Raw genomic sequence first — 24,183 nt, 5'->3', positions numbered from 1 at the left:
CTACAGTGGGGAACTGGGCAGGAAGGTCAAGGTCAAGTGAGGGGGAGCAGGTGGGGAGTGAGTAAATGTAGACGGAGAGTTGACAATGCCTGTGGAACGCCTGCCTGTGGAAAGGAGAGAGCTTCACAAAGATATTTGGAACTACTGATTTTGTCTGTAAGTCATTTCACAAGTGAAAAAACTAGGGCAGCCTGATGGGACAAGAAAGATTTAAAAGGTAGACATGTAAACTACTAAGCACTTGCCACTATGTTCTTGACCCTGGGCTGGGTGCTTTGCCATCATTACCTTGAGTGTTTTTCTTTCATCTCATCTTTCATTTTCTTCCATGTTTTCTGCTGCTGTTCCCCTCCTCTGTCGGACCCCATCTCTGCTGTTGTGGGCTTTTGCTCCTTAGCGGCATTTGGGGTCTGAATACAACCTGAGAGGTATGAGATCATCTCAAAATTTTTGAATAAACGGGGGCAATAATAATAAATAATGTTAAACAGTAAGAAATCATGTCATTAAACCCTCATCAGCCATTAAAGAAGTTAGGTGAGAATGCTGTCTGAATGAGGGTAGAGTCCCCACAAACACAGAGGGTTGGCGTGGTGAACGAGGTGGTGGTGGGGCCCGGCATCCATCACACAGAGCTCGCCTGGCCCGTGTTGTTTCTAACTGCCTATCCTAAACCCAGCCTCTGCTGATTAATTGTGGAGCCGGTAATCACCTATTTCAAAGACCTGGGAGCCTCAGACAATGAAAAATCAAAACGCAGGTTGACAGTAATGCAGAAGACACACCTTCCTGAGTGCAGAGGCGGTGAACTGAAAGAAGTAACGGTTGGAACAACCACCAGGGTTTCCAACTTCTCGAACTTGGAAAGAGTCATTAGGTGAATAAATAGCACACGCCCACTCACCCTAGCAGAAGCCAGGAGGACCCAGTGGGTAGACTGGGAGTAGTAATAGAAGCTGTAAGTGTTTCCGCATTGAGTTTTTAATAGAGCTTGGGATCCAGTGGGGCCCTAGACAATTTGTGAAGTAGGCCAAGTTTGGTTCCTCCCATGGCTTCTTCTAGCATTCTTCCTCCCTCCTAGACAACGGTTTCTATATTATAAGCTCAGAGGAAGTACCAGGCACTGGACTAAGCATATTGAACACATTCACTCATTGGTGTCTTATAGCCATCTACTGAGATAGCTACTATCATCATCCCCATTTTACAAATGAAGAAACAGGTTTGTGGGATGAAGTAACTTGATCAAGACACATTGTTAGGTGATCCAGGTGTTTCTGGTTCTTATGTCTGTGCTTTTAATCACTTGGCAAGAAGGCTGTAGCCAAGATATAATCTTTGAGCTTTGTCCTCAGTTGGCTATTTCCTCTTAAAGTGTTACTCCTCCCAAAGCTTTTTGGTACTGGAAAAGGCTTCAAGAATCTCAAATCTGACACAAGTCATTTCCTGCCTTGATATATAATGCATTCATGAGAACATAAGAAAATCAAAAGGATGGACATCAAACAATAGATGTAGATACTATTTGTTTAAGGCATGGAAGGACTCCCAGAGATTTAAAAAATAATTATAAAAATGCTAACTATGCCTTGCCTTCTGGATACTATATTTGACACTACACTTTCAGATTTCACTGAGCTCTTTAATTTGTTCTTTTTCTTCATTATTGAACATACAATCAACCTATCCTCCGTTGAACATCCAATTGAGGCCAAAGACTGGCCACTTTTAGCACACCTAATCATTTCTATTTTCGTCCTAAATTTATTAAATTGATGAGACCTCTCTGCTTATTTTCACTAATATCAGCATTTTCTTTTTCTGTTTCCCACTAATTTTTGTAAATGAATATTTGAATAATCAGACATGAACCTTCCGTTACCAAGATGGCGCTGCTGTCAAAACTGAACAATTGTGGGGGCGCCTGGGTGGCTCAGTCGTTAAGCGTCTGCCTTCGGCTCAGGTCATGATCCCAGGGTCCTGGGATCGAGCCCCGCATCGGGCTCCCTGCTCAGCAGGAAGCCTTCTTCTCCCTCTCCCACTCCCCCCTGCTTGTGTTCCCTCTCTCGCTGTCAATCTCTCTGTCAAATAAATAAATAAAATCTTTAAAAAACAAACAAACAAACAAACAAAAAAACTGAACAATTGTGTAGCTCCAGTACAGGAGAATTCCCAGCGTCGTCTTGTCAGTTAACGAACGAGCATCTGCACTCAGCATGTGGAAAACAATTTCGGGGTAGGCGTGTCTAAGGTATTGAAAGTGTGGGCTGTAAGAGAATTAGACATATGACAGTCTAGAACTCTAAATACATCAGTTTAGCAAATGTTTAAGGAGAGCCTACTGTGTGCTCCGCCTTGTGCTAGGCTGTGGACACTGAGAATGACCTGCCATTCCATGATCCTTTTGAATTGGTCCATTGATTGGGGTGATATTTGGGGTTGAGAGGGATGGCATCAAATTTCTTTGATCAGACTTTCCAGGTGGCCACTGCATAGCCTTTTTGCAATGAAGGGCTCACATTTTTTAAAGCTCACATTTATTAAGATACATTAGGTGCTGGGAACTAGTCTAAGGGCTGAGGACAGAGATACCTGGTGAGGTGCCCTAAGGAGCTTCCAGACCAATGGGGACACAAACAGGTAAATAGATAATCCCTTTATAATTCAGTAAATGTGTTGATAGAGTATAAACAGGATGCTGTGGGAATATAGGAAAGGACTCCCAGACCATCCTGAGAATTCAGGGAATGCTTCTTGGAAGATTCTTGAAGAATAGGTAGGGATTAGCCAAGATGGAGAAGTAGAAAGGGTGTTTTAGGTAGAATGAACAACATAAGTAAAAATGCAGACATGCATTTGGGGCTGCAGTTCTGAATCTCTATGAGACAGAGAGTCAGAGATGAGGTTGGGGAGTCCCAAAAGGACCAGGGCATGCTACATACTGCATAAAAAATCTCACAGCACCTTCTCTGGAACTGAATCTTGCATAAATGGCTCCTCATCCATTATTTGTTGCTGAAATAATGGTGTAATTTTGGTTTTCCCTCAAATGTAACTAAAACCACCTTCTCACTCTAATGATCGGCCAACTTTGGACCTCTTTGAGTGAGGTCCTGATAAAATCAAAACAAAATTACCATTCTCCAGAAGAGCAGTTAACCCCCAAGGAACATGATGCGCACACTAAATTTCTAATTAGGCTCCAACAAATGAAGTTAATTTAATCATAGGTATAATCCTATCACAGGAGTGAGATCCACCAAGCTGACCAGATCCAATCTTTTTTTTTAATATTTTTTTAATATTTTATTTATTTATTTGAGAAGAGAGAGTGAGAGAGAGCACAAGATGGGGGAAGGTCAGAGGGAGAAGCAGACTCCCCACCGAGCAGGCAGCACGACGCGGGACTTGATCCCAGGACTCCAGGATCATGACCCAAGCCAAAGGCAGTCGCTTAACGAACTGAGCCACCCGGGCGCCCCAGATCCAATCTTTAGACACATTTATTTCCCTAGAATGGGAGAAGTGGTTTATAGGAATCCTGTTGTGATCTGCAGAGGTCTTTTACATGAAGGGAGTAGCCATCTCTGCCTTTTTCAAAACACATGAGCTCTAGCTAGAACTGCATAAACCCTCTGCCTGGAGAGCTTGACCTCCCTCCCAAGGCTGCCCAGCAGACCCCCTCCTGTTAGCGTTCTCCATCTCACTGCTGTTCATCCAACTTTTCTGGTTTTTCACAGCTCAGCTCCCCGAATGTATCACTTTTTACTTTTATTTTGAATAGCTTCATTGAGATATAATTCTCATACCACACAGTTCACCCAGTTAAAGCCGGTTCGATGACTTCCAGCATATCCACAGAGTTGTACATCCATCACCACTATCAATTTTAGGACATTTCCCCACGCCAAAAAGAAATCCCACACTCCTTGGCCATTACTCTCCAACCTTCGGTGCCCCTCAGCCCCAGACAACCACCAATCTACTTTCTGTCTCTATAAATTTGCCTATTCTAGACATTTCATAGACATGGAATCACACTCTATGTGGTCCTCCATGACTGGCTTCTTTCACTGCTTACCTTTTTCTCATGACCTGTCACATGCTTGTCTGACCTCAGAACCTTGTCCTTGGACACAATGTGGGTATCTTCCTCTTGGCTTCTTGTACGCCCAGTTAGAACCATACCATTGGTCAGAATCAGATGTGCCTGACTATTCTAGTAGCCACATAGTCAGCTCAAGGAGAATCCTTGACCTACGACCAAAACTTTCTCTTGGCACACCAGAGAACCAAGAGAAAATCTGGAAATGGTAACTTCCCCACTTCACTGGTTAAGAGATTGCATGTACCTTTGGGAGTACCAAAAGAGCTTATATTCCAGATTACAAAAATATGGACACGTGTGCTACCATTCACTGAGTTCCCTTGCAGATCATCATTTCTGTTGGACCCATGAATCCTCTTTACACATTTATCTGCATTTATTTGGAAAACTTTGTCACCCAAAGACAAAGAGCTTGCTTATAGTATGTGCAGGCAGAAGGAGGAATAATTTTCTTTTGATGTCCCCTTATTTCTCTTAAAGAAGGCACTGACTACACAGGTTGTAATGCGAATGGTGATGTGGATTATCCTGAAATCTTTCAACCTCTCTGGTTCCCTGAGTTGTCCAGGAAGCACAGCAGTGACTAGACATGAGGGACCTTATGATAGGACTGTGAGTCCAGACACCCCCAGTGTTGGGCTTGTGCAAAGAGGAAACTAAGAGGAGGAACTATTCATCAGTACCCATCTTCACCCACGCATCTATAATTACCAACAACGGTTGCAGTGCAACCCAAAAACATAAACACGGTGAGTTGGCTGAAGCCGAGGGCTCTATTTATAGCCTCCATGGACCTACTAATAGCCTTAACACCCTCCTTGAAACAGACCCCAAGCTGAGAGCAGGGGGCAAAGGGACTGTCTCACTTGTGAGGTGAAGTAATAACGCTACACCTGCAGTTGCACACGGTCCGTGTATAAGTGGCCAGCAAAAAATATCTAGCCATTCTGAGGCAGGCATATCGCAAAAACAAACATTCTTCTGGGCAGGCCAGACAAGAACACAGAGCCAAAGGATTTCCAACTCAGACTTGGAAATTATAGGGTTTCATTGGGAGGTGTGACAGGGGCCCGCCATCGCTGCTTGGACGTTTGACCTGAAGCATGTTTGTTCAGGCAAGACAGGAAGTGGTCAAGAAGTGTGACGTAATGGAAAGAGCAGGGGCTGGGGAGTCAGGCAGCTCCACATTGAGCTGGGTGGCCTTGAATGAGTTTCTTGATCTCTGTGAACCTCAGTTTCCTCCTCCTTAAAATGGGGATACTAAAAATGTCTACCTCATAGGGAGCTGTTAGAATCATATATGGCATACAGATCCTTAAATGAGATTTTTTTAAAAAGATTTATTTATTTATTTTTAGAGACAGAGAGGGAGGGCGTGAGCGGGGGAGGGGCAGAGGGAGACAGAGAGAGAAAGAATCTCAAGCAGACTCTCACTGAGCACGGGGCCCGACTCCAGGCTCGATCCCATGACACTGAACTCATGACCTGAACCGAAACCAAGAGTCGACTGCTTAACTGACTGAGCCACCCAGACGCCCCCTCAAATGGGATTTTTTTATGAGCATAAATACTAATGATGCATTATCATAAATCAGGATTTCTGAAAGATTTGGCCAATGTAACTTACAGTGGGTTAATTCTGTCATGTCTTTGAGATGGTCTATATTATTTTTTTTTAAAAAAAGCTTTAAAGAATTGAGAAATATTTTTAGATTCTTCTCCTACATAGATCCTACAGAGCTATTTTGGAAAGTTGAAAATAGTTTAGTTTGCTGTATATTATGTATTTTCAATATTCAAAGATAATATCTATTTATATAGCACAGTTGAAAATCCCATTTCTTGCACATTTTAATAAGGACCAACCTATTTGATTGGATCATTAAATTACATTGTATCTATTCTAATGTTCAGGAAAACAAAGCATAGAAATTCTCTAAGTAAAATGTTATTTAGTCTTAAAGAAGATCAGAGAAGTCATCGTAACCAATCTCCCATACCCCCAATCATCTACAACATCCCTGAGATTTGGGCACCCAGCTCCTGCTTGAACCCTTCAAAAACTAGGGGCCCAGAGGCAATCCATTCCATTATGAGGGGGACCGTGGATACAGTTAAGAAGTTTTGGGGCACGTGGGTGGCTCAGTAGGTTAAGCATCTGCCCTCGGCTCAGGTCATGATCTCAGGGTCCTGGGATCGAGCCCCACATCTGGCTCCTGGCTCAGCGGGGGCCTGTTTCTCCCTCTCCTCCCCGCTCATGCTCTCTTCTCGCTATCCCTGTCTCTCTCTCTCAAATAAATAAATAAAATCTTTAAAAAAAAAAGTTCTTCCTTCCATTGAGCCCAGTTTGATCTCTTTTACTCTCATTCATTGGTCCTGTTTATCCAGTAAGGAAAAAAGCAGAACAAATGCTTTCCTTTACATAATGGCCCTCAGACTTCAGAAAAAAGAGACCAGGGCTCTTCAAGCCTTCTCTCCAGGAAAACATTCTTGGCCCTCTCACAGAGCCACAAGAGAACTCCTGATCTCTTGCTCAGTTAAATTCCTTTTCTGGGGCTTGTTTGTTTGTTTATCTATCTAGCTATTTATTTACTTATTTATGAGCATTATGAGTCAATCCTCTTCTTTCTCTCTCTTTCAAGCTGCCTTGATTCTCTCTATGTGGACTAAATCCAAGTGTGTAAACTACACGCAATAACATTTTCTTCTCTCCCCCTCAGCTACACTGGACCACTTTCATTCCCTAAGTTTAAGTTTGTTGATGCATGTTAGGGAACACAGATTTCACTTTGTTTTTATGTTAATCCAAGCTAGAAGTGGTTTGGAGATAAATCTGTGTGCATGCACGCACACACACACACACACACACACCGAGTCATGTAGGGCATTCTAAAGTCAAAAAGAAATTAATTTTTAGTTATCCCACTTTGGGTTTCTACGTAAGTATAGATGATTATCCATTTGCTCTTCGGGGCATCATACACATTTGTATGTAAATTTACATAAAATCTCTAGCCACAAAGTCTCATATTACAGTAGTTGCACCAAGACCAAATTAATACTTGCTTGCTAATAGTTCTTGTAGTTCAGGGTGGTAATGACAGCAATAGTAACAATAGCACCAAGGTCGCTCATAAGTTACTTGCTGGCTTACTTGCTTAGCTTGCTAACTCCATGCTAAACACACCTATCTATCTACTTAATAAGAAAAATTATAATAGATGGTAGTATCCCCATTTACAAATGAGGAAAATCAAGTTCAAGTTCAAGTTCCCAAATGCTGAGTAACCTTCCCCAGGGTCCCAGGATGAGTAGTTGGCTACTGTCGCTGTCAAGTTGGTTGCCCAAGTCCAAAGTCCAAACAGCTGGCTTCCAAGCAGCTTGCTGTTTAGTTATTTAAAGTCAGGGCCACTCAGAAAGGCCGAGCAGGAGGAAAGCTACAAGGACCCTGTAAAGCACGCACTCAAGGAGTGCGTCATTACCTCACCCAGCTGGAACCAAGACAAAGGCACCAGGGCAGAGGCTGGGTCGCCCACCGAGACCACCATAGGGTCCCAGATGTAGGTGTGAGGCACGTAGCCTGAGGATGAGTTCAGAAAGGGCTCAGTGAGGAAGGGATCAAAGGAAGAGATTTTTCTATTTGCCCAGAGCATAGAATTACATACACCATGGCTGGGCTTCACTGCCAATGTCAGCATATACACGCTAGAGGTATCCATTTACAGACCACGGAGGGGGCAAGTGCAAGTCCTGCTTATCTGATGTTTGAAGTCTCATTTGCCAGGATCCACTGGGAAGCTTCATGCGTGCCTGGTATTCTGCAATACTGTGCCTTTGCAAACTGGGCTAAAAACAGCATTTTGTGAATCAAATCACATTTAAAATGAACTAGGATAGCTGGATCCTTAATGATGTTAATTATAATATACAATATTACACAATAATAATGATAATAAACCATTGTTAATTATTCTGTAAAGTGAAGAATTATTGCAAAATCATTCCCTAGTTCCTTTTTAAAACCTAAATATCAACTAGAGGCATCAGATCATCTCTTGCTGACATCCCATAGTTTTTAACATCTACCTCAAACATGGTAAAAATGATATTCAAGGGATGAAGCACAGGGATTCCTATGGTAATCATTTAAATTTTGATGTCTTTTCTGTTTTCAGTCTTTTTCATGTGCATTCCCATATCTGATGTGAATTAAGTTGTTCAAACTTAAGGGTGCCTGGGTCGCTCAGTTGGTTAAGCCTCCAACTCCTGATTTTGACTCAGGTCAGGATCTCAGGGTCCTGAGATAGAGCCCCACATTGGGCTCCACGCTCAGTGGGAAGTCTGTTTGAGATTCTCTCTCTCTCTCTCAAATAAATAAATAAGTAAATAAATCTTAGAAAAAAACAATTGTTCAAACTGGAGTGTTTGGTAGTTTATGAAATTGTCCCCTATCACCGCTCCCTGCAGACGGAGAAGGAAAAACGAGGCTTGGAGAAGTAGCTTAGCCAAGATCACCCAGCTAGGAAATGGTGAAGTCAAGATTTTAATCCAGTCACTTTAAGTGTAGCACATCTTGCAATTTCTAAAGCCAAACAATAGATGATTTTTGAGCTATTTTGAGGGGAAATGGTCACTGATGTTTAAAGTCAGTATCTTAGCAACCACAGGACTTCCATGGAGTTCACTTGATTTTCAGCAAGATTCACACTCTGAACCAGCCTAGCCAGCATTAAACGGGTGCTCTCTGCAAGTTCCCAGAGGCCGTTGTGCAACGCAGCGCATTCACAGTTTCTGAGTAGCGAGAGGAGAGATGACTAATGGGCATGTCATCAACCAGAAATGGATAGAAAAATTCTTGCCCTTTCCCTGATACTGAGTTAGCTAGTGCAATCAACCACTAGAAGGGCAAGAACAAACCCTAGTTCCCAACCCCAAAGGGAGGAGTAACAGGAATTTCAGAGGCTTTCTCCTCAAACTTCTCACCACACCCAGGTGCTGTGCTATTCTAAATAATCTATTTGTTTCTGCGCAGCTAGAAAAAAGCATTGCTTGCTATTCCAGTAACGGAAGTTTGGACAGAGAAGCATGATCTTTGTTTTTCCTTCTCTGCTGGTGCATCTATTTTATACTTCTTTGTTTGCATATTTATTCATTTGTCTTTGTACAAATACAATAAACACCATAAAGGCAATTTGTCCTAAAAAGAAAAACCACAACTGTAATCTCACCGTCCTAACTCATCATCCAGTTTCATTTTTGGAGTTTTCCGCAGGTGTGAGCATGTACACGTGATCTTCTATACAAGATGGAGGTCTGCTTTTGTGTTTACACTTAGTATTAAGATGAACACAATCTTCATGCTCTGAACAAACTTTCTAATACCTTTTCCCTGATCCTGAAAACGTCACAATGATGTAGGACAATTGTAACTTTAGTTAGTATAGGAGTTAAAGTAATAAAGGTAAGAACTTTGGGCAAAATCGAAGATCTAACTGGGTGAAAATATTCATTTCGTTAGAATAGATGGCCCTCCCTGCTCTACACTCGCAGATTACAGGACTGGCCCAGGGTCACTCGCACACAGAGGGCCCTGTACGCGGCAAGAGCACACTAGGCAATCGAGTGTGTCAGGCACGGCCACGTGCACTGGTGGTACCAACACGTGGCAGCCATGTTTTTCTGTGCTCAGGAAGTTCCAAATCTAAAGGTGAGGACAGATGGGGAAACAATCATTTCAACGCAGTTGAGAACAGCCTGTAGAGAGGGAGGGTTCTGGGCCTTTAGAGAAGGGAGTAGTGACCCCAGAGACTCCAAGAAATCTTCCCTCTCTGGGGAGGAGATGGTTCGAATACAGGCACATTGACTATTCTAGGAATATTTCCCCTAAATAATGCCTCTCTTCATCCTCTCTCTCTTTTATTATCTCCCCATTTGTATCTCCTCTCCCACCTCTCTCCCCAGGCTCCCCATTCCCTGATGGGGACAGATGGCTTACTTTGCAGACCGGTAGAAAATAGTAGCCTACATGTTGTTCTGGTCTACCTCACATGCTGTCTTTCCTGGCTTCTGCTCTCTTTGGGGGCCAATTAAGTTGTTGTTGTTGTTGTTGTTGTCATCGTCGTCATTTTCATCCTTCTCCCTCCAGTTCCTGTTTGCTGTGAGCTGTATATAAAGCAAAGACACAGACGGTGTGGACACAGTGCGTAAGGAAGCCAAGTGACTGATGCTCTCCATTGTAAAATGAAAGTAAAATTACCACAGCTTAGTATATAATTGATGGTGCATCCAAAGCTACGAATTGATTGCTCTTTTCCTTTTAGGGATTCCACCTCCAGTGATGGGAGAAGATGAACTTTTAATATGCTTTTCTCTGACATGGGCTCTGGAAGGATGTACAATTCATGGTCCAGATCTATGACCTCCAGCCAGGACACAACACTCCTGAAGGCAACCAGACAACCCCTCATTCTCCTACAGAGCAGTGGGAATATCACCAGGTATCTGGTAAGGCAGCAAAGCCTAGAGAGTTGAGTACAGAAATGTTCTACTGGCTCCTACTCTAGTCATCGTCAGGCTCACCTCCCAATGCCCACGGATCAACACCTCACACGAACTGCTGCTTCGAGTTCCTTCATTCAAGTTTTCTCTTTCCTTGATGGCTTTCCCGCCCCATGAATAAGTTTGGTTTTCCATATCTAGAGGATTCCTCCCAGAGGCAACTGGGAGTGGAGGCACTCATTCCTGCTGAGATGCACCTATCTTCAAGAGAAAGTGAGCCAAAGGGTGGCCCTGCAAATATTGCTACATGCACTCTGCCCATCTTCCCACCCCAGTCCTCCTCAGAGACCCTCAGCATGCTCCTGAAGTATCAAGACCTTGACTGCTAAACTCTCAAATGGAAAGGGGCTGCTCTCTTGCTGCCATGCCTAGTTCCAGCTGCCTCCAAATAACTTCTCGGTCCCAGCCCACTGCCTCAGGGTCTGATGTGAACTAGTTCTCCATCACAGCTTTGGATAGAAAAAGACACAGACAAGATCTGATGGCTTCACGTGTTCCTTGCAAATTGCTCTCTGCTTATACCAGACCCCTCCCTGCCACTGCCCCTGTGTTCCACATGTGCAAATGGGGTGTGGACCTCCACTGGGTCACAGTGCTCTGAATTCTTTTTCCTTTTTTATTGAAGCATATGTAACATCCAATGTTATATTAGTTTCAGGTGTACAGCATATTGATTCAACAATTCTATACATTATTCAGTGCTCCCCGCAAGTGTAGTTGCCATCTGTCACCATACAGCATTACTGAAATATTATTGACTATATTTCTTATGCTGTACTTTTTATCTCCATGACTTATTTATTTCATAGCTGGAAGTTCGTATCTTCTAATCCCCTTTATTTTGCCCATCCCCCACCCCCCACACCTCCCCTCTGGCAACCACAGTTCATTGTCCATATTTAAGAATCTGGTTTTTGTTTGTTTGTTTTGTTTTTTAGATTGCACATATAAGTGAAATCATATGGTATTTGTCCTTTTTTTTGTCTGACTTATTTCACTTAGCATAACACCCTTTAGGTCTATCCATGTTGTTGCAAACAGCAAAATCTCATTTTTTTTTTTTTTATGGCTGAGTAATGTTCCTCTGTGTGTGTGTGTGTGTGTGTGTGTGTGTGTGTGTGTGTATCACATCTTCTTTATCCATTCATCTATTAATGGACACTTGGGCTGCTTCCGTATCTTGGCTACTGTGAATGAAGCTGCAATAAACAAAGGGGTGCATATATCTTTTCAAATTAGTGTTTTTGTTTTCTTTGGGTAAATACTCAGTAGTGGGATTATTGGATCATAGGGTAGTTCTATTTTTAATTTTTTAAGTAACCTCCATGTCGTTTTCCACAGTGGCTGTACCAGTTTGCATTCCCATCAATAGTGCATGAAGGTTTTTTTCCATGTCCTTGCCAACATTTGTTTCTTGTGATTCTAGCCATTCTGACAGGTGTAAGGTGATATCTCACTATGGTTTTGATTTGCATTTCACTGATGATCAGTGATGTTGAGCATCTTTTCATGTGTCTCTTGGCCATCTGTATGTCTTCTTCAGAAAAATGTTTATTCAGGTCCTCTGCCCATTTCAAACTGGGATTATTTGTGGATTTTTTTTTTTTAGTGTTGAGTTGTATAAATTTTGTATATAGTTTGGATATTACCCCTTTATCAGGTATATCATTTGCAAATATCTTCTCCCATTCTGTAGGTTGCCTTTTTGTTTTGTTGATGGTTTCCTCCACTGTGCAAAAGCCTTTTATTTTGGTGTTGTCCCAATAGTTTATTTTTGCTTTTGTTTCCCTTGCCTCAGGAGACATATCTAGAAAAATGTTGCTGAGGCCAATGTCAAAGAGATTACTGTTTATGTTTTCTTCTGGGAGTTCTATGGTTTCAGGTCTGCATTTAGAACTTTAATTCATTTTGAGTTTATTTTTGTATATGGTGTAAGAAAGTGGTCTAGTTTCATTCTTTTGCATGTGGCCATCCAGTTTTCCCAGCACCATTTATTGATGAGACTGTCTTTCCCCCATTGTATATTCTTGCCTCCTTTGTCATAGGTTAATTGACCATGTAAGTGTGGATTTACTTCTGGGCTCTCTATTCTGTCCAATCGATCTGTCTATTTTTGTGCCAATACCTTACTGTTTTGACTCCTGAAGCTTTGTAGTATATTTTGAAATCTGGGATTGTGATACCTCTAGCTTTGTTCTTTCTCAAGATTGCTTTGATGCAGTGTTATGAATTCTTTAAGTGCATTCTGAGGACCCACTTGAGCCCAGTTCACGTAATACCTAAGAGAGACTCCCCAAATACCTTCCACCCAGCAGGTAAATTTTGCATACTTATTGAATTATTTGAAATTATTTTGGTTTTTTGGCTAGTGAATCCTACTGTTATCCAGTTGTAACTCGGAGCATAGATGAGCTAGAAGCTCAACAAATGTTAAGTGGGAGAGAAAGACAGAGCAAGAGAATGAAATAACACTGCAAGATAGGCGCTAATATCCTGATGTGAAAGACAAGGGAACAAGGTAACTGCCTGGAAATGGAATTCACTTGCAAAGAGGCAAAGAGCCTAGGAAAGCAGATCAATCCTGGGTACTTCCTGGCTTTAGCACTTTCTAGTTAATATAGCATTGGTCAAGTTGCTTAATTGCTCCCAGCCTGTTTCCTCATCCGTAAAATCTATCCCATATGACTGTATGGATTAAACAAGATAATACAAGCAGAAAAACTTTGCACAGTACCTATCACATAGTTAGAGCTTAACACACGTTGTTGACTCTTATTATTGCAGAAATTCACACAGCGAGTGTGTGATGGAACCGTGTCTGACTCCAAACCCCTTGGGCTGCATCGACGAGGCCACGTGTGTGGCCATCCCTGTCCTTCCTCTTGGAGTACAGTTCTAGGAAGTGGCTGCATCACTGCCTGCTGAGTCACTCCTGACACGGATCTGGCTGTGAGCAACTCGTGCTTCCAGCTCTGCAGCTCCCTGGGTCTCGTCTCCCCACCAGCTCAGGGGGTAGCTGAGGAAGTTCATGGGCCTTGCCAACCAGGATTGCTCAAGAGGGCCCAGCAAGGACCACAGGGGCTGCTCCATGCCAGGCCCTGCAGAACCTCTGCGGTGGGAATGGGTGGGGTGGGGAGGTGAGGGGCTGCCTACACCCGAGCACTTGCAGAGGGAGGAGGGAAACCAACAGAACCACTCTCTGGCCAAACCACAATCCATGCAGATCTTCGAAGGAGAAGTTAAATGATGAGAATCTCTCAACCCAGAAAGATGGTGATTTATATGGCCCAAAGACTAAAAAGAAGAAAAGAAAAAAAAAAAAAAAAAGCAAAAGGAATTGAGATACAACCACAAACACAGGCTGTACCACCAAATGGCACAGTTTTGAGACTAGAGGGAAACCATTCAGACCTTCAGCACTTAAAGGCAAGATAAGGAAATGTCAAATTATGAAGTGGGTATGAAAGAGACAATGAATCTATTGCTTATTAAATGGCAGAGTTAAAATATATTCCTTGTTATTTATACTCTGGCTGTTTCCAAAGTAAGGATTTGAAACTGCAGCTCAAAATGAAACTGCTTTGGGAAAAACAAAATAAAGTACTTATTTCCAGACCACCCTGAAGTGTGAGAGGCATTTTAATCTTTGTAGGTCCCCCAGCATGCAGGGCCCAGCATCCATAGATGCCATGAAGCTAAATAAAGTTTGGCAACTTCTTCCCCCAGGCTCATTTACTAATGAGGAAACTGACACCCAGGGAGGGAAGGAATGTCCTAAAGAGCACAGTTACTCCATGTATCAATGAGAGTCTGATTGGGAAAAAAGACACCACACAGAGTGCAACAGAGGAAATTTCATGCAAGGAATTGGTCGCACCGGTGATGGGGATGCAGGAAAGCCAACAGGGGCCCCTGATTACCAACAGCAGAAAGCCAATGACCCCAGCTGGAAGACAAAGAAGGAGGAGGCAGAACTGCAGGAGCCCAGGGGTCTCTCTCCTGGCAGAAGCCAGGAGCCTCGTCCTGTGGGAACTGGTACCACCAAGGTTAGAGATGGCAGCTTGGGATGCTGCCTGAGGCAGAGAGGAAGGAGGAGAAATATCCTGGCTTTCTCCTCACTCCCACCCTCCGATCACCTTTCAATACCCCCCATTGGTCAGACGCAGCAAGAAGCCAGGAGACGCAGTGGGGGTGCGAGATGCAAAAGCAGGGGAAGAACAAGGCTCAGACCTGTGACCACACCATCCATCATTAAACACTCATTTCTTGGGCACCCATTTGAGCAACACTGCTGTCCTAGCAGAACACATGAATCTCTTGGTAGCAGCCTTCAGAGTTGCCTCTCGTGTGCAAACTCGGGGCCATGTCCCAGGTTGGAGTGAGCGCCCTCCTAATAAATCTCCCCATCAGGGCAAGGCTCACACATAACGGAACACCATGATCAATCTTTCTGAATAGCAAAATTTTAAAAATGTATTTATTTGTATTTCCATAGATTGAGTTGAGTTTCTTTTTCCTTAGGATGGGCCTTTCGGGAAATATAGACATCCTAAAATTTTCAGGTTAAGAGTGGATGCATTGCCAGGAAGTGATATGTGGGGGGAAGGACTTTAGCCCCTGAAAACAGCATCAGCTCCCCTAAGCTATCCCAAATAGACAAGCGGTTGAAGTAAAACCATGAACCTCTGCATATGCAGCTCGGAGACAGGTTTCTAATCTCTACCTTGCGAGTAGATTATGGCCTATAAGACCTCTCTATATAGAGATTCTAGAGCTGCGCTTACCAAGGGGCAGGGGCAAGTGTTGGCCAACTTGCTCCCCACCGGCACTAACCAGTCGGAAGCCAAGGGTGGTGCCAGAACATTGTCCTGAGACCTCTTGTGTGCCAGGAGTTAACTCTTTCGGCGCTGCATTTTCCAGGTGGCAGTGGGGGGGTGGTGGGTAGTGGGGTGGCAGGGCAGCAACAATTTGCTCACTGATTCAGAAGCATCTCAGTAGTTTCTTGTTTTCAAAGATTTCATTTATTTATTTGAGAAGGCGAGAGAGAGTGCTTGCCTGCTCACTAAGCAGGGTGGGGGAAGGGGGGCAGATGAGAGGGAGAAGCAGACTCCCCGCTGAGCAGAGACCTGATCCCAGGACACCAGGACCATGACCTGAGCTGAAGACAGACGCTCAACCGACTGAGCCACCCAGGCACCCTGCTTCTCAGCAGTTTGATAACCAGATGGCCGTACTGGTGCGGACTGCTGAATACGGACATTGCCATGAGGTTCCTTACACAGGGCGCTCACGGACAGAATGAGAGCCCTTGCAGGTAGCCCAGCAAGGGAGTCCTGGCAGCTCGAGCGGGGCTTGCCTGTTCGCCTCTGTTTTCTCTCCGGGACCACTGCTGCCCCCAAGGCAGCGACATCTCCGACTTGTGCTCAGGGCTTGGTCCCCAGCACAGCGCCGGGCACACAGGTGACGAAAGTGACCGTGGATGCTCGTGGAATGCATGCAAGCCTGAGATGCTCTCCCTCCCTCAGGGACAAGTTTTGGGTTTTTTTTTTCTTTTTCCAAGATCTTCCAGAAAAAGCAGAACCTTTGGCCAGACAGCGCAAGTGTGTCACAAAGTTCTGCTTTCACTGTGTGTTAAGTGGAAATGATTAGGCAAGCGAGTAGTAAGAGATTCCTCTCTGCATTTCCTCTGTATTGGGAGGTCCTGCCTGGGCCTCTGCACATTCAGACCAACAGTAAAAACTGCCATGATTTGCACTGATAACCCCAGGATGCCTCACTTATCTGTCATCGGGGCTTATCCACAGAGAATGCTGCTAAAGGGCCACTTCCTGCACACATATGTTGGTGTGAAGATGCTGGGGTGTATATGTGTGTGTGCGTGCATCCGCACACGCGTGTGCGTGTTTGGGACTGACTTGAAGGAGTCAGTGTTGATAAAAGCATGATGGTGCTTGTTTCAAGTGCCTGTGGCTAACCAAGTGCTGCCCTTGGGGGGTCAAGTCTGCACTAGGGTCACAAAACTCCTGCCCCTGAGACGAAGGCAAGTGTCCTCACACCACGCCCGTTCACTGAGCACTGACTCGGCACTAGGTTAGGCGTCTAATATCCTCAGGTGTAATCAGTAGTCCTGCACCTCCTCTTTCTCCCCATTTTACCAATGAGCAAACTGAGCAAATGTCCTCAGCTCTCATGGGGGCATGTGGGGGTGACCTGACCTCCCGCCTCCAGGCGCTTCCCAGCTGGACCCGACTCGCGGGTGTGTGAGATAAGGTGGGGCATTTTGGTTGGGTGACCTTCAGACTGGGAACAGGTAGGTCTGTCAGAGACTTTCAAACCTGGCGGCATTTTTTCTGAATCCCCTGGGAAGCTCTCTAAAAATACCATTATTGGGGCCTCTCCCCAGAGCAATTAAATCACATTTGTTAAGGATGCAGCCTGGGCATTGTGTGCTTTGTTTTTTTTTAACTCCCCAGGTGATTCTAATGAGCCTCCAGGGTTGGTAACCACTGCCTGGGATTCGAGTTTTGACCTGGTCATTGACCTCAAGCTGCCTTCTCAGTAAAAGGGCCTTCATGGGGGGCAGCAGCTGCCCTCCCAGAAACGGGAGCAGGAGTGCAGGAGCTCGAGTAAGAGAAGTCCCAATGTCGGAGTCCCAGTTACTAGCTATATGACCACTGTGCGCAAGCTACTGAGCCTTCCTGAGTCTCAGGCCATGACAGAACCAAAGTGGCTTGTGTGAGTTAAATCATGACAAGTACACAGTGGCTGCCAGACAGTGTTCGGACCTGGCATGGAGGAAGCACCCAACGCATGCAAACTGCTGGGGTTGTCAGTTCCCTGAGTTCTTTGGAAGAGCTGTCTACCCAAGATCGTGGTTGTCCAGTCATGATTCAGTATTGTTTCAGTGAACTGTGGTTCTCAAGTCCTTAGAAATGGAAAATGTTGCCTAAATGAAGGGGAAGGAGGAAAAAGGATGGACTTAGAGGACCCAGAACCAGGAGGCATTTCCCAATAGCAGAGAGGAGTTGGTCTGATTGACATCTTCAGGGAGAAGGGTCACAAACAAGTTTAGTGAGGGGCCGTTTTCCCTGGCAGTTACGATCGTGTAGGAGGAGTTTCATAGATGCCCGTCACACACAAACTCCCTGGGGTTTGGACGAACTTCAGCTGAAGGGCACCAGCTAGAATGGACCACGTACCTGAGGTTTTGTGTCGCACCCGAGGCTTTGTGTTGACTGAGAGGCAAAGCAGCAGCAGCTCGGGAACGAAGACTAACCTGCTATCTGAGTTCACCAGGAGCCCATGCTCTGCGCTCCCCATCCAGGTGAAGCCTCTCCACCAGCTGCCAGCACAGTAGTAAGACTCGGCCAGGTGAGAGTGAAGCCCACAGCACGGCTGTTCAGAGCCCTGGCAATGCAATAATCTAGCCCAGTAACAGAGGAGGCCAGATGGCCTAGTTGGAAAATAAAGTCCATTCAAGTAACTTTGAGAAGGAAAAGAGAAGAATTTCACAGGTTTGAACACAGAAAGGATAAATTCAGATATCTCATTTGTTGTCTTTCTATGGAGGACGCTCCATTCTTTCCACCATAGAACGTTCCTTAGCTGCACTTGGAAAGCCAAGTGGCTCCCCCTCGGTTTTCTTCTCCTTCCTGCAGGATTATATCATGTTGAAGAGTCTAGAACAGGGGTTCTGAGAAGGCCCCACAGCAGCTAAGCATGGTTGGCTTGGGGTCTACACTCAGAAAACTGTAGTCTGGGACACCTAGCCAACAGCCTCTCAGACCATGACATCCCATGCTCACAGGAAAAATAAAAGCCAACATTTGAAATGTAAAAGCCAAGAATAATGGAACTTGCAGTTGAACTTACCTACTAATTCAGCATTTGCTCCTCTGTTAATCAAACTTAACTTTATAACTATAGCTATGTCTGTTTAGTAACTGTTTAGCGTTCTGTCCCAGGGTTCACAGAAATGAGCCAGGGGACCCTGGTGGATCTGCAGGTGTTCATTGACGCAGGTCCTGAAGGCCCTACTCCTTACGGGGCCTGGGATGGTTAGGATAACTCCCCTCGGCTTCTGCTGCAGAAACACATATATTTCAGGGTGTTAAGCAGGAAGAGTTATGGTGTCATATGTTGGGGATCCAGGTTCCTATTGGAGTCCAATCAGGAAGGACTCTCTGCCAAAAGAAGAAGAAGGTATGACGCGCCAATCATTGTAGGGAGGCAGGCACTGCAGCCAGCCAAAATGACATAGGCCACTCATCTTCGAGAACGAAGCCGTGTCTAGGTTATGTAATAGACCAGCAGCTGGTGTCTTTCAGAATACATTTGGAGAACCAACTAAACTGCAAACCCAAATGATAATCCCTTGGCACCTGACAGCAATCACATTAGCAGAGACTGAACATCATGAATTCAAATAGTAAGAAGGGCCCCCAAACAAGGACAATGCCCCTCCCAGTCCAACAGCGCTGGACAAGAATAGTGTGCAGCATAGAGAAGAGCCTGGAAGAAGAGGGCCAAGTGGGGCCATGGCGGAGGGTGATCTGTAAATGCTGGCCGGTGGTCCCCGCCAGGCCCTTGGGGGAGCCCCTGCATGTGCATCCAGCTCATAGCAGTCTGCAGGTACTGCCTTCCTCTCTGAGCTCCTCCTGTCCTTTGCGGGTTGGAGCCCCACCTGCACGAGTGGAAGGGCAGTGAGGGGCATGCCTGGTGGTCCTGCAGGCGGTTGGATGGGGACACTTACATCACACAACAGTAGGAATCTGGTTCATAAAATCTCTTAGAAGAATTTCTTCTCCTCCTAACCGCTTTACTGCAAGACCTTCAATGGGGCTTCTTTTCCTGTGATTCTTCCCCAAAACAGTTCTCAGCCCAACTCCCAACTTCTCCCTCCTTCTCTCCTGGATGTTTTCCTGTAACATCAAAATCCTGCCCCCCTTTTTGGAAGAGGTTTCCCACTGCCTCACAGCACTAAGGCATCAGCCTGGCACCCAGCCGGCGAGGCTCCCTTCATCAATGTACATCTCAGCCTGGGCAGCCCTCCCTGCGAAGGGCGTCTGCCTGGGGGGCACAGATTCACTCATTCGCCAGGTGCTCATCGGAGGCCCACCTTGTGCTAGGTTTCTCTTCTGGAAAATAAAACACACAAATATCTCTGCCCTTGGAGCTTCCATTCTAGCAGGGGAACACAAAGTTTTATCTAACACATACACACATGCAAACACATATTTGGTGATTGATTTCCATGTGCGTGTTCACGTGTATGTGCGTGTGTGTGTGTGTGTGTGTGTGTGTGTAATTCAGTAGGTAAATCTAAGTCATTCTCACTCTAGCATGTGGGTTCTGTTGTCCTCAACAAATCCTTCTGGCATTGTCTTTGTCTACTTGCTCTTCCCCTGAGAGAGGGTGGATGAGTGGGGACCAGCTCAGCTGGGGTGGTTCCCATGGGGGTGGTAGGGAGCATACCACCTGAGGGCCTCTTACTTCAGATGCAGTACTTAGAAGGAGAATATGGCCTGGAGGGTCTCGGCAGAGCGAGGCGAAGTGACCATCTGTGGAGTCGGGGGGAACACAAAGCCACGGGGGCAAGGTGCAAAATGGGAGTCAAGAAGTCAGAACAAGCAAAACGAGGAGTGGTAGAACAGCAAATGGAAAGTAGTCCCCAACGATACCGGAGGCAGAGAGGAGGTGATGTTTTCGGCAGGTGTGTGAGGTATAGCCAGGTTCACTGAAGGGTCTGGGTACACACTCTGTACCTGCGATGTCCTTTCTCCTCTTCTTCTCCCCTAGCTCCTCAAATCCTCCCCCACAAGCCCCACGAAAATAGGAATCTTGTCTGTCTTGCTCAGAATAATGCTTTGCAAATAGTAGGCAGGTGCTAGGTGGTGACTGGCAGGCTGAATGATGGGCTTGCCCCTCTGAAGCCTTCCCAGCCCACCTCAGCTCCCTGATTTCTTCTGAACTAAAGCCCTCAGTCCCCTGGCATGAAGCTCTTGTAGCACAGAAAGCACACAGAACCAAATCCTGGCTCTGCCTCTTACCAGATGCTTCCAAGCTACTTGAATTCTCTCCACCCTCAGTTTTCTCATCTGCAAAGGGGGATATTCCTCACGGGTTGGTAGTGAGAACCACAGGAACGATGTGTAGGCATGGAAGTCCCAGACACTTTCAACCATGACTTCAGCACTCATCTTGCATTGCTACATTTGATGCCTCTTTTGTCATTGCTTCAAATTCTGTAACTTGTCCACTTAACAATACTAGGAATGGCCCTCATTTATGGAGCAGATCCCCTCCACCCCTGCACACTGTTGCATGCATACGTTCTCTCTAATGGTCACATCCTCCAAGGGAGGCAGGTCTTCTTCTCCCAACTTGTGGAATGAGGAAACAGAAGCTGGGACAGGTCAAGGCGATCAGTCAGGCTCACCTCTGCTGTCAGTGCTGGAGCTGGAATTAGAATCCTGATTCATCTGCGAGGTGGCTTTGCTGACCTCCTAGCCTAGAGCATACCCTTAGGCTGTATGGCTATGCTAAGTTCAAGGCCAGCCATCACAGTTTTGTTTTTTTCAGGTTCTGTTATATTTTATTGTGTTTAAATTTAATTTTAGTTTTCTTGGGGTATAATTGACAATTAAAAATTTATGTAGCAAAGGGGTGCAACTTGATGTTTGGATAGATGCACACTTGGGTATATGATCATGATCAAGCCATTATCTCATTGTTACCTTTTTTTTGTGGTGAGAACACTTAAGATATACCTTTTAACAAATCTGAAGCATACAATACAGTGTGGTTACTTATAGTCACCATGACGTACATTAGATCTCCAGGATTTATTCATCTTGCATCACTGAAACTTTGTACCCTTTGACCAACATCTCCCATTTCCCTTCTCCTCCAGCCCCAGGCAACCACTGTTCTATTCCGTGTTTTTATGAGTTTGACTATTTTAAACAGGAATGACGTCTTCATCATCTGTGTCCCCAATAACCCCTGGCTTCTTTGTAACTAACAGATATCAATCTATTTGTTTGGTTTTAAACATTCTAGTGGAAACAGTATTGAGATAGTCTGATGCTCTCTACAGACTGCAGTCTCTTGGCTCAGAGAGGTTAAGTAAACTAAAAGTATGAATAGTCTCAAGAAAGTGGTGTAATCTTGCATGATAGAATTATAAGATACAAGGGATGCACTGGAGGAGCATCCCAGCGTCTATGGGGCACTGTCCCAGAAGAGCAAACACTTTCCCTGGCCTGTTTGACTATGGGTTGGACTGGGTTGGCATGTGATGCCCTGCTTGGCAAGACAGGACAAGAAATGAATCAATTGCCCAGTGCAATGGTATGTGCTATTTTGAAGCTGCCTAGCTCATGAGTACTGCACAATCCAGCAGCCCACTCTAATTTGTCACACCAAAGGCTGCCTTCTTAGTAAACAGTTGTCCACACTTCTGTTCGTTCTGAGTCACCACTTACTGTTCAAACTGAAATGCCAGCGCAGTCCTTGGAATACACCATGCAGTGTGAAACCGAGGGAGGTGGGGTTGGGTGGGATGGCACTTCCCGTGGAAACTTCCGTGTCCTGCAAAGGAGCCGGAACCTCCAGCTGGAGTTCTGCAAGGGATGGCTGCAGGGCAGCCCCTGTTGATAGCTATCCCCTCCTCTACGTGAACCTCTTCTCTTTATGGCTGAGGAAACTGGGGATGGACTGGTTCAGTCTTTTCATGACCGGGATCCTACCTCCCCTACATTATCCCCCATCTCATCCCACATATATTTTCTTAGGATTGTGCTCAGTTGCAAGTAACCAAAAGCACAGTTAATCCATAGCTTAGACAAGCTAGGGGGTTAATATTTTATTATTATTATTATTATTATTATTATTATTATTATTTTGGTAGGCAAGGTTGCTATGATAACTCCATGATATCTTTAGAAATCCAGGTTCCTATCTATCATGTGGCTTTTTTTCTTCATGCTTGTCATCCAGTGGTCACCAAATGGCTGCTCCTTTACCATATCTACATTCCAGGCTGGAAAAAACATAGGGGTGATGGATAAGGAAGTAGTCATTAACCATTTTACAGAGCTTTTCTGGAAGCCCTACTTAGTGACTCTGGTTTGTATCTCCTTGGTCAGATGGGATTCTATGGATGCCTACAGTGGCAAAAAGAATTGGAGACATATTTGTTTAATTGGACATATCAAAATTCATAATACAATCAGGGTTTGGTTCATAAGGCAAAAGGAGGAATTGACATTGGGTAGGTATATGTCAGTGCTTACCATATGCAGGAAAAGTATCTCATTTATCATTCTCTCTCTCTTGGACTTAGCTTAAGGCATGGCATATAGTAAGTACTCAAGCAAGAGAGGAAGTTTTCTGATCCCTAGACCAATGCTACTTGCCCAACATCTTTGACCTTTCAGACATGAAGCAAAGCCTTCTGGGGATAAGGGGAAACAACAGAGGGAAAGATGACTGGTGGCGGGGTGGGGGGCGGACAAGTCTTAGACATGTTTACTGCTCAGCTGGGAATACTTGGCTTAGCAATGCCTGGGAGCTAGGAAAGAGGGAAAGGAAGGCCCTCTTGAGAAGTATAACTGTATGTTGTCTGTGGGACCCCTATTCTCAATTCAAAAAGGACATGTTGGTCAGCACATGACTGTAAGAGCCTCCTTAGGTCAGTGGGACATCTCCACCCCATTTTCCTTTCTTCGTAGTTGAGAATTCCTCTGCTACAGAGCTAGGCTGTCTTTTGTCCTCTAAGACCAGGCACTATTTCTGTATATCATGCTTGTTTCCAGCTTTTCACAATTATAAACAACTTTGCAATAAACATCCTTGAAATAAATCTTTGGGTTCATCCTTGTGAGTCTTAATTATTGTTTTCCTTAGTCTAAATTCCAAAAAGTAGAAATGTTCATGTTTAAGGTTTCCAATGAGTGTTGTCTAACTTCCAGAAAGTCTAGTTATTTTATGCTTCCATCAGTCACAAATGGAAAAGTCTGCCATCTTTCCAACTATGGTTGACCTCTCCATCTGAAGGTTTCAATTGTTAGGCAGTCATTCTGAGGGTCTAGTCCTCCCTCCCCTCCAAAACAACAGCAGAACAACTCCAAACTGAAAACAAAGATGGAAGACCCCTGATGTTAACATGTCTCAATTTCCCAACTTGATTGTAAATTTCACTTCGGAAAGAATGTGGATCATAAACTGTGCGTAAAAGAAGCATTCTTTAAATGCTTGATGAGGGAGCTCTGAGATGGTTCCATGGCCCCAGCCGGGATCCTGAGGGTCATTCTTAACTTCTCTTTATTGTTCTCCATCAAGTCATCAAGTCCCGTCAATTCGACCTCCTAAATACCTTTGCACTTGGCCTCCTCTTTTGAATCACCTTTGCATCTGCTTCTGACCTTGATTCAGTCATGTCTTCCCCCTCTCCCCCAATTAACTATCTTGCCATCTGTTTCTTTGCTGCCACCCTTTCAATCCATTCTCCACGC

This window comes from Phoca vitulina, unplaced genomic scaffold (assembly GCF_004348235.1).
Source record: "Phoca vitulina isolate PV1807 unplaced genomic scaffold, GSC_HSeal_1.0 scaffold29, whole genome shotgun sequence".
Classification (NCBI taxonomy): Eukaryota; Metazoa; Chordata; class Mammalia; order Carnivora; family Phocidae; genus Phoca; species Phoca vitulina.
This window is presented reverse-complemented; position numbering follows the sequence as displayed.